Source organism: Syngnathus scovelli, chromosome 11, assembly GCF_024217435.2.
Source record: "Syngnathus scovelli strain Florida chromosome 11, RoL_Ssco_1.2, whole genome shotgun sequence".
Taxonomy (NCBI): domain Eukaryota; kingdom Metazoa; phylum Chordata; class Actinopteri; order Syngnathiformes; family Syngnathidae; genus Syngnathus; species Syngnathus scovelli.
Window position 1 is genome coordinate 11,626,629 of NC_090857.1, and position 13,179 is coordinate 11,639,807.

A 13,179-nucleotide genomic window follows, 5' to 3' on the forward strand; every position below is an offset into this window, starting at 1 on the left:
TAAACTCCCTCATGGAACAACAAAACAAGATTAACAAATATTATCAGTGCCTGATACAAGTTTCACTGACAAATTGGGCTACCATAAGATCTCAAGGACCCATTCTTGAAACTGAACAAGGAGTTGCTCTTTTGAGAATTGGCCCAAATGAGCTCCGATTGGAAGCAGGTATCCTCCACCACTGTCTCCAAATTATTATTATTTTTTACGCTAGGGGCTGGTCCATGGGCGTACAAATTTGCTAACGTATAGTCCTGATCAGGACTATATAATTTGCTGCCCCCAAAATAAATTAACTGTGTGGCCCGGTACCAAATGACCTAAATAATGTTAAGTTTTAAAAATTCCAATCAGACAGATTGAGAGCACTTAATAGTCTCAAAAAGTTTTAATATTTTTATATGCCTGTATTTTGACAGCAAAGACATAAACTTTGACTCCCGGGTCAAATTTTTTTTACCAAAGAGTCTGACTCAGCCCAGTTCTGGCAACCCGCTTACGCCACAGCCTGGGAATGTTTGCTTAAGATTTAGGAATACATGCGTGACAAACCCATGGCAAGTTCTGGTTAATTTGCGGGCTCACCACTTTATCATTCAAACAGAAGTAGTCAGATTCTTTTGTTGTGGTGATCTCACAAGGAGAATTGGGCAACAAAATGACCCCATAAATTCGCTCCATTCTCACGAGAGCCGCACTTTGCAAACATCTTAAAAAGGGAATCCAGCCGGGCGAGCTCGCCGAACTAAATTGTTGCCGGTGAGTCATTAATCAAAGTTGGATCAGCCTCTTGACTCAGCTGAAGTGCAAAATCCAACCCAGATCGGGCCCTGTGATGGTAAATGTGAGCCAGATTTGAGTGGTCTGATGGACCACGATGAGCAAATCTGGAAGGTTCTGGAATCGGTGTAGTCTCGGGGGGCCCCCGGAGTAAAACATTAACAGGTGGCGGTCTCGGTGGAAAAGACCCACGCGGTGACCGGGGGAGAGTGAGAGTGATACTTTTGAGGGAGGGCTCACAAAACCCTCGCACGCATGGCACAAAACGAAAAGTGCACACATGACGCACGCGCTAACAAATATTGGCCGCCAATAGAAAACACACAAATCTTAACAAAAACAACACTCTCATGCAAAAACAACCGTCCAGAGGAGTTGAAGGGGATGACTGCAGGTACCGCCGTCTACCTCCAGAACATTCTCCCCACATGGCAAAACACAAAAGGCCGACGTCTGGCACCGGCACTGACCGCCCAGCAAAAGCCAAAAGCAATTAGAACTCTAATGGAAACCTGCAGGGCCTCTTTTCGTTTATTTCCCCTTTTTCACGTCAGGCCATCGGAATCCAACTCAGCCCAAAGAATAGAAGGCGAATGGGAAAAATGATCAGGGGGGGGGGCTTCCATCCAAAAGGACCCACATGTTTCCAAGAGGGGCTAATTGAATCAAGGGGATCTACATGGAAATGATTGACGAGTCTTCATGCTCGCTTGCAAAATACACTTTTTCTTTCCCACGGGCCTATTTAGCTTTCTACATAGCGTCACGTTAGTGGGTTTGGGACAAGTTGACACACTGATATTGGCCTCGTGTGTGGCTAATACACAGCGACATTTTTTGGCCTTATAGGGCTGCACAATTATAGAGTTGGACACTTTCTTTGGTAGTAACTGTATGAAATAGGATAGAACAGATCTGTGGGTATAAAGCTGTAAATGTGCACGGTTGAAGGGTATTCGATACTATAAAAAAATTGGGAATAGGTTTATGGTAGTACTTACAAATAAGACACAACATAACAGTAGACATTTACTGTGTAAGAAATGACTCATGTTACAAAAATAAAAAGAAACATCAGTTCAAGTCAAGGGAATATTGTCTGAGTATTTTTTTTCAAAATGAATGACTCAGTTACTTATTTTATGAAAAATACATTTTAAATAATTTGAGAAACACATTTAAATCCATGCTAATCTCTTTTGCTTCCGCCACAGTTTCTCATGGACTTTACCATGGAATGTTTCTGGGAATGTACCATGCACTTTCCACCCTTTCGTGACCTCACTTAGAGCCTGGAGCCATAGAAAACAATGATGACAAATCAGGCCAATTGACTATTTACAGTTAACCTCTCTGCTGCACCCTAGCGGCCACTGTATCCGCATCGTCAACGTCATCAGTATCCTCATTGCCACTCTATGCATGGGGGGGCTTAAGTCATGCCCTTGGACCCAAACAGACCCAGCTGGCATTGCAGCAAGGTACAACCAAACCCTGATATGAAAGCTGGCCTAAACAGGAAAACAAAACAAAAAATGAGGCGAAAGAAAAGTCCTTCTTGCATCAAGCAGAAGCTCCAGCCTGGTTTCTCACCGCCTGGTGTTTTTCTCTTGAAAGCTTTAAACTCCAGATGGTGGAAAGAAAAAAAAAAAAAAAAAAAACTTTGCCTAGTGGATTAAGGCTCTGCAAATCCGTTGCTGAAAAGACACATAGACCCAAAAGCTGCTACTCAAACAAATAGGAGCATAATAGCTGTCGTGAGTGTGTGTGTGTGTGTGTGTGTGTGTGTGGGGGGGGGGGGGGGGGGGGGGGGGGCGTTAAATATTGGATAATGCAATTGAGTAAGTGTTATGCATAGTTTATTCTCACTCTTTAATGGAGCTTAATGGGCGTAAGATCTGGGCTGACAATAGGACGGCTGTGTTTTGTTTTGAGGCACATTCAAGCGCAGATGATTAAAAAAAGAAAAAAAGAAAAGAACACTTTGGTTATTCATTTGTCATTTGTGCATTTTCATGACATTTCCTTTTGATGCAGGCTGAGTATCCATGAAAGAAACAAAACGGTGCCAAGGACATGGAAGACGTTTGTTTTGGGTCAGAGTGTGCAGATTCACACCTGAAGATACATGATAGTCAGTAGAGTCAAAATATGCTGACACAGCGAGTACAAAATGTCTAAATATGTAAGACTGACTCAATTTTTTAAAGCAGATTATACAATTTAAAATAAAAATTCCTCGGTCCCTCTTGCAATGTTGCTGCTGTTTTGCAGTCATCAAACCCTCACATAGATGTTGTAATGATGGGTTTATGCATTGTAATTCTACGATGACCTCCCACGCTATGTAATTGTAGACTGTCTGCTCATCAACCGAAAACAGACTTTGTGGGAACTGTTATAAAAAGCCCTGAAACGTCCAAGTGCTCATTAAATATAATAATGAACATTTTCCCTGCATCATAATTTATTTCATACTTTCAGCATGGGCCTGGGATGTATTTAGAAAAACAATATCAGGCCCCTGATGAGAAAAGGGTTCACTTTTTTTCACAACTCTATTTAGGTTTTTATGCTGAATTATTTTGCAGTTATTTTTTTTCACTGAATTTACATTAAAGCAACTTGACTTCTGACCTTGATATATATTGTTGCGTCCCCCCCTCACATTTTTTTTTCCTCCTCAGAATGGATTGGGAGTGCAGGAGGAAAAGATGTAAAATAGAAAAAATATATATATATACCAAGAAATATGTATACCAACTGCAAAACTGAAGCTCCACTCAAATGTACTTAACGGCCAGCTTTTATAATTAAAGCCTTCACATAAAACATGTGAAAATGAGGGCAATTCAATATGTTCAATATGCAATGCACCAACTGTTGAGCCACAAAAAAAACAACAACAAGTGAGATCAGATGTGGCCTGCATCCAGAAATTCTTGAATTAGTGCTCTTCACAAGCATAATATTTGGATGCTGGCTGACAAAACTGTGAGTTACAACAGCCCTATCTCAAGGACACGCACCATCATCATCATCATCATCATCATCATCATCATCATCATCATCATCATCATCATCATCATCATTCCACCCCCCCTTCAGCCACCTACATATGCCACACGCTTTGGTCCTCCCCCTTTCGCCCAGCCTGCCCCTCGGTCCCCTCCTCCTGCCAGGCTGCCACCTGTTCTCTGCAGCATGCCGCACAGCTGCTCCACCACAATAACAAATTAAGTTCCACTGTGGCAGGAGTCATTACCTATCGCTCTTGCCATGGAGGAAAGCGTCGGCTACAAGATGTGGGGGTGGGGGTGGGAATTGTTCTGATGAGCGGGACTTCAAGGGGAGCCAGAGGCCAAACGTGTCACAAATGACGGTAAAATAGAGAACATTCAAACGGTATGAATTGTTACAACACAGAAGCCGATATAAGAAGTAGTAAAGTCACTAATCAATAAATACCTTATTAGTGATTCCTCATGGAAAAAGGTATAAAAAAGTAAATAAAAAAAAACTGTAGGCAATATTGCTTTGGGGAATAAATCGAATTAATTTTCATAAGGAACAATGGTTGTCAAGCGTTTCCAGTTCGGATTTGTGAACTTATCAATTGAATGATTCTTACGTAAACATAGCTTTAAAAAGTGTCATCTCATGACAGATTGCTCTTGTTTTGGTTTTGAAGGAGGAGGGGGAGATCTATTGTAATTGGATACAGGGCAGTGGGCAACCCCCAAATCTTACAAATGACCTTATACATTCAATGTAGCTGTTTTTTTTCTTATCCATCTCAGGGGGCGGCCATTTTAGCACTTACTCGATTGAAAATAAAACATCACAGTTGCTCTGGTAACAACTGTCAAGGCTCATGTGATGTATAGAAGCACACACAAGGACAACATAAAACCTCATGTGGAGCAGACATCATTTTTCTTCTCTTTGCTGCTTCTATTGCAAAATATACCAAACATTCAAATTCCCCAAAAATATATCTACGGAATCAAGTACAACCCTCTTTGTCATAAAAGTTTTTATCAAATCAAATCTCTCCTTCAGGGAGATTTTGAAGTCAATCAATTTAAGGAGAGCTGTAGCTGCCAAGCTTTTAGCCCGTGGCCTTAATGGAGTGTGTTTAGCAGTTGTATAGAGCAGCCACCCATGCAGTTATTGGCAGGTGCACGCTGTAAACAGTTGTCAGGACAAAGCAGCGGCATTAATACGTTGCAGGAACAAGCCTCGCTGCTACTGTGCACTTTTACATGCCGACGGAAGATAGGCATTGTGAGCCGAGGTGTTACAATAAAACCTCGAGACTCAAGGCATCCGTTTGTGCTGCCAACTATGCATCCATCTGATTTATCACATCACAATCTGTCATTATTTTCAAATCTATGTTCGTCAGTCATCAATCGTTGCAACTTCAAACCAAACGCGTGTTTAGTGAGCAACCCAAACAATGCATCAATCCAGACTAAAGCTTTGATTGTGACAACAATGTGCTGTCTAACTCATCTTGTCAAGCAGCTACTTGACAGCTTAACAAAGGGATGACTGGTCTGTTAGCAGGAGGCCCGAGTCAGAGCAGAAGTAGGCTCAGACGGGTGCTGGGATTTGCTGCGGTCATTATGGCCCCTCTGTGTGACAGCTGGCCACTGAGCCCACCCCGACATCGTGCCATCCCCATCCCCGACCGACTGACATGGCCTTGCTGCTTCTTTTGTCACAGCAGCAGGATTGTTACTGATAGTAAATCAGCTGACGTGACCTGCTGGCCAACTGAGTGTCTGGATGGCAGGATAAGATGGAACCGTCTCATTTGAATCTGTCATACAACGGAAAAGCAACGCCCTCCCAGGCTACCGGCATCTGCTGATTGATCCAATTTTATAACCTACAAAGCCCAACCAATCTGCAAGCTCAGCGTTTTTTACTTAATATGTATACGTATTGAATCACATGACCGAGACAAGTGATTTTTATTTATTTATATTTTTATTTATTTATTTTTATAATTAGACTGATGATAAAATATTTACTAAAGTAATAAAATATAATAAATAATAGAATAAAATAAAGACAATAAAATATGTTTTTTGAAGTCTGTGCAGTGCAGATGCTCAACATTTTGATGACCTGAATGTTGGCTTGAAGACATTTCCCTAAACTGGACCCCTGCCGGAGACAATGACTCTGCGATCCGAGCGCACCGCACACACGTGACCTTTAACGTACGCTTTTTGTCTTGGCAGGAAAGCTTCTCTCTGTTATTTGCTACTTGCCGGGTCACTGGCGGCGGACTGTTTAGCGGACTTTCTCAGCAATCGTACCATCTGTGCGAGCTCTGCAGGTGCTTGGCCTGCTGGCACACCTCCACAAAATGTGCACAAGGCTGTTTGAAAGCTGGTAGAGTTGAGCGACCCTCGCTTCACGGCAAAACTGACATTTCAAGGTTATGAAGTTAATGCCATACCTGTTTTGGTTTTAAAAAATCAGAGTATTTCTGCAGGAGTAAAAAAAATAATAAAATGGCTAAGAGGAAAGTAGTAATTGGTATTTCCACGCTTTGCGACTGGTGCATTTTATTTCTAAATCAAATCATCAGTCAGGCATTTCTAATTTTAAGAATGATATCAAATGAGTTTGAAATGACAAAGTGTTTTGGGGTCATAGTCTGGGGTAAATTTGAGGTTAAAAATGTGGAAATAGAGAATCATAAATATTTAGCGGGGCATCATTGCACTTTGGCTGTTCGCAAGCGGCTAGTGAGAGCTGACTTTCTCAATGTGAGTTTTTATGGAAGCTTTTATCGTTTAAAACGGCACGAGTGGCCCTATTGGGAATTGACAATAAATAATCCATGCAATAATCCAGATCATCCGAGAAGTGGGTGGGAGGGGACGACTCATCGGGAATGGTGCGCAACAAAAGAAACACAGATGTCGGCGATAACGACAGACTACCAGATGAGCCGACAATAAGATTTTAAAATTCAAATATGGAATCATTTGTATGTGAACAACAGACCACCGGACGCCGCCCCGTAAAGAATCTAAAGTGGGGCTTCGTAATGAGAGGTCAGACAGAAGAATAGATGTCAGCCTTGCACACCTGTGGCCTACCTTCTGCTGCGTTCAGTTACTCTCATTATAGCCTTCTGAATAATGTAAAGGTGTATATGCATGAAGGGGACGAAGCCATCTACATAATAGGGCTATCTCCCTCTCCATCTGGTCATGTGTTTGTCATCGACCCCTCCTCCCTCTTGGTGCCTCATCATCTTTATATGTTCCCCAGCTGAATCGCAGTTTGTCGTTCAACCCACTCTTACTTAGTGATTGGTGTTTTTTTTTTTATTTATTTTTTTTAATGGTTTCATACAGACCTCAGTAGATTAATCCGTCAATATTAGCCCTTTTAAAATTGGGAAAAATCAGCAAAAACATTATTTGGGGGCACCATTTTTTTTTTATAAATTAACATATTACATCATAAGATAATGGCCTTCAAATACCCCACCCAAGATGTTTCTCTCTCTGTTAAAAAGTATTTTTTGCATTGTTGTAAAAGTCAAAGTATTGCAGTATAAAACAGTCAAATGTGTGTGTGTGTGTGTGTGTGTGTGTGCGTGTGTGTGTGTGTGTGTGTGTGTGTGTGTGTGTGTGCGTGCGTGTGCGTGTGCGTGTGTGTGTGTGTGTGTGTGTGTGTGTGTGTGTGTGTGCACGATTTACTTGTAGTGGATCTCATTAGCCTGACGCAGGTGTTCCTAATGTTGTGGCCGCAGAGCTTTACTATGACGGTGCGACCGCAGCCCGGAGCTGACGTAAGTGCTGGGGATCCTCAGGAGAATTAACCAGGCGTCTGCCACATGACCTCGATGACTCAAAAAGCATCCTGGGCTCAGCTGATACGCGTGCCGTGTGCCGTCCCCACCCCCCCTGACATGACAAGCGGGAGGAGGAGGACAGAAGGACCAGCAGGCAACTAATGATTATGATGACTAGGGCCATCTTGCTAGCCTCTCGGTACCCGCCCTGCCCCCTCCTTGACATCACCCCCGCCCCTCCAAAACGGGAGCTCTGGCCTTGGCCCGGGGTCTGGCTCCCACATGGACCTGGCAAGGCGTGGGTTAGTGGGGCCGAAGTGTCACCACCAGATACAGTCTGGCGTGTCAGCTGTCGAAGAGCACAGAAGGAAATGTGAATCAAGTCTGTCAAGAGGAAGCTTGATGACGGTCAGAGATGGTCACCCCCCAGCTTTGAGTGATGTTCTGTAGTCTTATGTCACCGCACAGAGTAAACCACGTATGTATGAATTCCTAAGTATTCGCTGCATATTTTTTTTTCATCTGCAGCCACCAGCCTGCAGCAGCATCGTGGACTCGGCTGTCATAGTGGAACAGGTGGAGCAAGATAACAGTCACAACACACACGCAGACACACACAGGGCTCAGACACTGGCCCATATGGTAGACCTCTGGAGCTGTTGCCCTCAGCAGATCGGGGAGGGATGCAGAGAAGGCCGCAGGAGCAGGAGGCGGCAGAGGGAATCGGGGTCTGCGGGGGTGAATGTTAAGGGGGTGGGCCGCCCCAACTGTCCTCTGTCTTTGGGGAATTGAGACATGCATATATGTGTCTGATTGAACAGCGGGACGCTTGGCGCAAGGGGCCCCGGTCCAATTATTATTATTCTTGAGCGTTTGAGAGAGCAAAAACTCTCAATATATGTATATTGTATATATTTGTATATGAGATAATGGATATTTTAAAGGGCTAGAGACACCGGTATATGTATAAATCGGTTTTAGTTAGCTTATGGGCTTATAAATATAAATTGACCCTCGAAACAACGAAAAGGAAGCTGTTGCTCTGAAAAATATAATTTAAATTTGCCGCACAGACGAGTTTGACTGCACCGAGCCGCCAGCCGGAAGTGACGTCTCATGACGTCTTAAGTTGTACGCGTTTAGCTTCAGTGAATGTAAACAAAAAGAGAAGAAGGGCCAGCGCGGAGACGTCGGGTCAGGTTTGCGGCCAACTCAGCTCGCCTAGCCGTGCCTTCCATTATCCTGGCGTACGTTCGTTCGCGGGACGACAAGATGGGTTGAGTTCGCCTGATAGGATCCACGAACCGGACAGTGCGTTCCTGCTGTGTGCTCGTGTTCACAGTGGCCTGGTTGACTGTTATCTTTAAGGACTCTGCTGTGCATCGGGAGCGGCTAGCGTGCTATCACTCTTATTGTTCATCTTCTTGTTTTAATTTTCCTGTGTTGTTTACTTGTATGTGCGTTGTGAACTCTGTCTTGTCACCCTGGGATAGTGAGAAACGTAATTTCGATCTCTTTGTGTGTCTTGACATGCGGAGGAATTGACAATAAAGGAGACTTTGAGACTTTGACTTTGAAAAGTATGTCGAAGCGTGACGGGAGGGGCACAATTCAGAAAACGTGCTCAGCTTGTCGAAAAAATGCGATTTAAGAAATAAAATTAAAAATGCGCCTTAAACCTAAACCAAACGCTGCAGATGTTCATTTCTCCATGCGCAGTGGTCAACTCAGCACTCTACTCTTTTTACTATGCCAACCTAACCACAGTGACGGGAGAGGCACAATTCAGAAAACGTGCTCAGCTCGTCGAGAAAATGCGATTTAAGCAATAAAATTAAAAATGCTTATAAAACCTAAACCAAACGTTGCAGGTGGTCATGTCTTCATGTGCCGAGATCAACTCGGCACTCTAAAGCCCCCAAGGGGCACAATTCTGAAAATGTGCTCAGCTCAGCCCAAGTGAACTGCTAGATTCATCATATTCTGTGTCAAAAGAGGTTTCTGAATCGGATAAAATGATGCTAATATTGCCGCTAGAAACGGAGCTGTCGCTATCATCTGCCATGTTGTTTGGGTTTGTTGACATCCAGATGTACAACTTGTGACGTCACAGTAATGGCGCCGCCAGTTTGGCTTCGTGCGGGACCCGATCGATAAACTGGCATTTCATTTCAGCTTTATTCTTAGTAATCGGTGTCCATTTTTAATTTCCAATGCGGCAAATGTGTTCACTTTATACATTCTATCAAATTCCGTTCTAATTGAAAAAAAAAAAAAAAGGGATGTCTCTAGCCCTTTAAAGCAGGAGTTAATAATACGAGAATAAAGTATGATCTCTTATTCCATTTTTTCCAACTTTCATTTTCTGGACAAAAACCCCCACAAAAAGCAGTCAGAAAAAGCACATCAAACTTTGCGTCATAAAGGTTTGCCATGTGCTATGTAAAGGAGAGAAACATTTTATGCTCATAAAATGGATTGAAAAAGAAAATGATCATACTAACATCAATGTGTCTTTTAAATAATCATATTAGTTGCCGGTTGTATACAATGAGAAAAGTTAATAATGTAATTTCATTCAATAAGTATTTTCATAATAGTGTCAACTCAGCTGCATCAAGAGGTGTTTCTCAATTTTATCGACATGAATCAAAATATTAGAAATAGCTCACAATACTGATTTCAACACCAGTCCAGGATACATTCATAAAGTTACCATGAATACACGATATACACATGTACAGTATTGCACTTCCATCAACTAACTAAATGCATTATCCATGTATACATTATAATTTTTCTCTAATGGATTAAGATTGAATGACTGATTATATGATGGTTATCCACAAAGGCAATAAAAAAAAGCCAAAAGTCAGTGGCTGGAACAATTGGCAATGTCCCACTGACCACATGTTAATGGCAGGCACACGCCACAGCCACAACACAGCTAATGTCCTATTGACCAAATAGAAATGTGTTTTCCATGTGAGGACATTGTATTCTTTGTGCCTTCTATTCATGCCAGCGTTGTTTAAAAAAAAAAAAAAAAAAAAAAAAAAAAAAAAGGGGTCTGGCATGAAGGATAGACTGCTGGCCACCTGCCGCTCAACATCACAAAGGCGAACAAGACTGACAGATGTACAGACTGGGGGTCAGATGGCGCACTTTGTCATCATGCGAAGAAGCATCATCGTGCAGACACACTGCCCCCCAATGATAATACAGCACGCGAAAGCTCAGTTCAGCGAGCTCAGAGGATTGGATAGTGTCGTATGTTTTTGGTCTCAACAAGAGGTGTTAAAGGAGAAGTCAACTTGAAACATTTTCCTTACTATCTTTATGGTATCCAGGAATTGTTTTAAACAGTAAAAAAAAAAAAAAAAATTACCTTTTATGTAAAAAAATATGCTAGGCAGAATTTTGTTGGACACTTGCATAAATACAAACATTTAAAAAAAATCGTTGAGTGCACGGTTAAAAAACACTTTTATGACAGCTTGACTCTGAACAAATGTGCTATATATACAGTACTCCTATGATTTCCAATTTGGAAAAATTGTCCTAAAATCAAAAGCACCAATATTTGTTTACAACCCACTTGACCTGAATAAATTCTAATACGCCACTTTCATGCGCCATATGGTGGAAATAACATTATTTTTTTGGTGCGTTTAATCCCGGGACAGATTGCAGGGATATATTTTTAAGGCACATTAAATGCACCTTTAATCTTATCTAATCTTGAAGAGATTATTCCATGTAATATAAGACAGAGGAGATCAGAAAGATTAGCTTCAGTCTGTTCATATTGCATGTTCAAGCAGTGGTGTTGGTTATCTTGTGTTTATCATTGTTTGCTTGCATTTTATCCTTCCATCCATCCATTTTTGTTTAAATAGCACTTGTCCTCATTAAAATTTTGTGTGAGCTGGCGACTATCCCATTTGACTTTTAATAAGAGAAACGGGGTGAATATCAGACACACAAGCAACCATGCACATTTTTATGTAATATAATTTTGAGTATTTAGTGCATCTAACATACATGTGTTTATAACGTGAGGGAAGCTAAAGTCTCAAGAGAGAACTCACGTAAATATATGGAGAACATGTACCTACCTGTAAACTCTCACAGGAGGGCCCGAGGCGGGATTCAAATCCAGAATCTCATAGGTTTGATGCAGACGTGTGAAACATGAGCTCAAGTGCGCAGTTCGTTTGTTGTGACGTAGTGCAGACTTTGACCACTAGACGGAAGCAGAGTATTAATTGTCATTTTGATCAAATGCATGCGTGGGCTGGGGATGTTTTACTACTACAAGAAATGAATTAAAATCACTCATTCAACAACATAAAAATTTTATTTTTTTGAACAGTGTTCTAAGCTTGAGCAAATATTGACTGTTGCAACTTTTGCTGTTGTTTCACCTGCTGAGAAACAGATGCAACACCAGCTGGCGCGCGCACACACACACACACACACACACACACACACACACACACACACACACACACACACACACACACACACACACACACACACGCACACACACACACACGCACACACACACACACGCACGCACACACACACACGCACGCACACGCACACACACACACACACACACACGAATGCAACACAACAAGGACAACAACATCTTGAGAGACTTTTCATGAAGACAAGAATTAACTGTTTCCCCACTAACTACCATAGCAGAGTGAGATTTAGACATGGCAACAATGGTGTCTTTCAGTAATGAGGCTTCTCATTGCGCAACTGCTGTAATATTAGAATTCTTGGTGATGCTCATGATCATTGCATTCGGTTTGCAGATTACATGCTATGTGTTTTTTTTTTAGAATGAGTTTGTGTGCTTTTATGTACAAAGGATTGTGAATTTGCCTAGTCACAGATTGCTTTTCAAAATTGGTGTGAATTATTTGCTGAAATTTTCACATATGACATGTAACTGGCATTATAGCGCTAAGGAACAGTCGAAGTGAAGTGAAGCACTTTATTTTAGACAAATGTACGTAATACTTTGTCGCCATCTTGTGGCCACCATAAGCCTTTACAGTACAGTGTAAACCTTTTTGGGAGAATGCCAATTACTTTTTTTTATTTAGCAGTGATTGTCTCAATGATCCACTTTTTTTTTTTGCGGTTTTCTTTGGTGGTGTGAGGTTAGTTTTCTTCTAATATAAAATATGTGCCTTGGCCCAATAAAGGTTGGGAAAGCCTGGCCTAAAGGTATAATGGATACATAATAGTGAAACATAATACTGTGTGTGTATCTTGGTGTTGATTAAATTGTGTTTCTAACTTTCTTCATTGGCATTTGAGCTGCGGCAGCTCTTTCCAGCACTTCTGAGGGAATTGCACTTTGTGTTTACACGCTATGTGAGCAAGAAGCACTTAATTTGAACTGGGTTGTGTTACAGTAAGTGTGCAATGGTGTCACTCTCAATTAGCTTTAATTCTTACTACTACGCGGATAAGCCTCTTTGGAGGACAACATACTGCGAGGGCGTGCAACTGTGCATGAGGGAGCTGTGTGAGCATGCATGCGTGCG

At 41.9% G+C, this 13,179-nt stretch overlaps 1 protein-coding gene across 1 annotated transcript in view; it reads right to left on the reverse strand.

The window, feature by feature from the left end:
* Positions 1–13,179, reverse strand: part of cbfa2t2 (CBFA2/RUNX1 partner transcriptional co-repressor 2) — a 44,416-nt gene that overhangs the window by 31,059 nt on the left and 178 nt on the right. Inside the window, exon 2 of the mRNA XM_049734922.1 lies at positions 11,728–11,855. The gene's annotated coding sequence lies outside the window, so the exon portion shown is untranslated. The remainder of the gene's footprint in view (positions 1–11,727; positions 11,856–13,179) is intronic.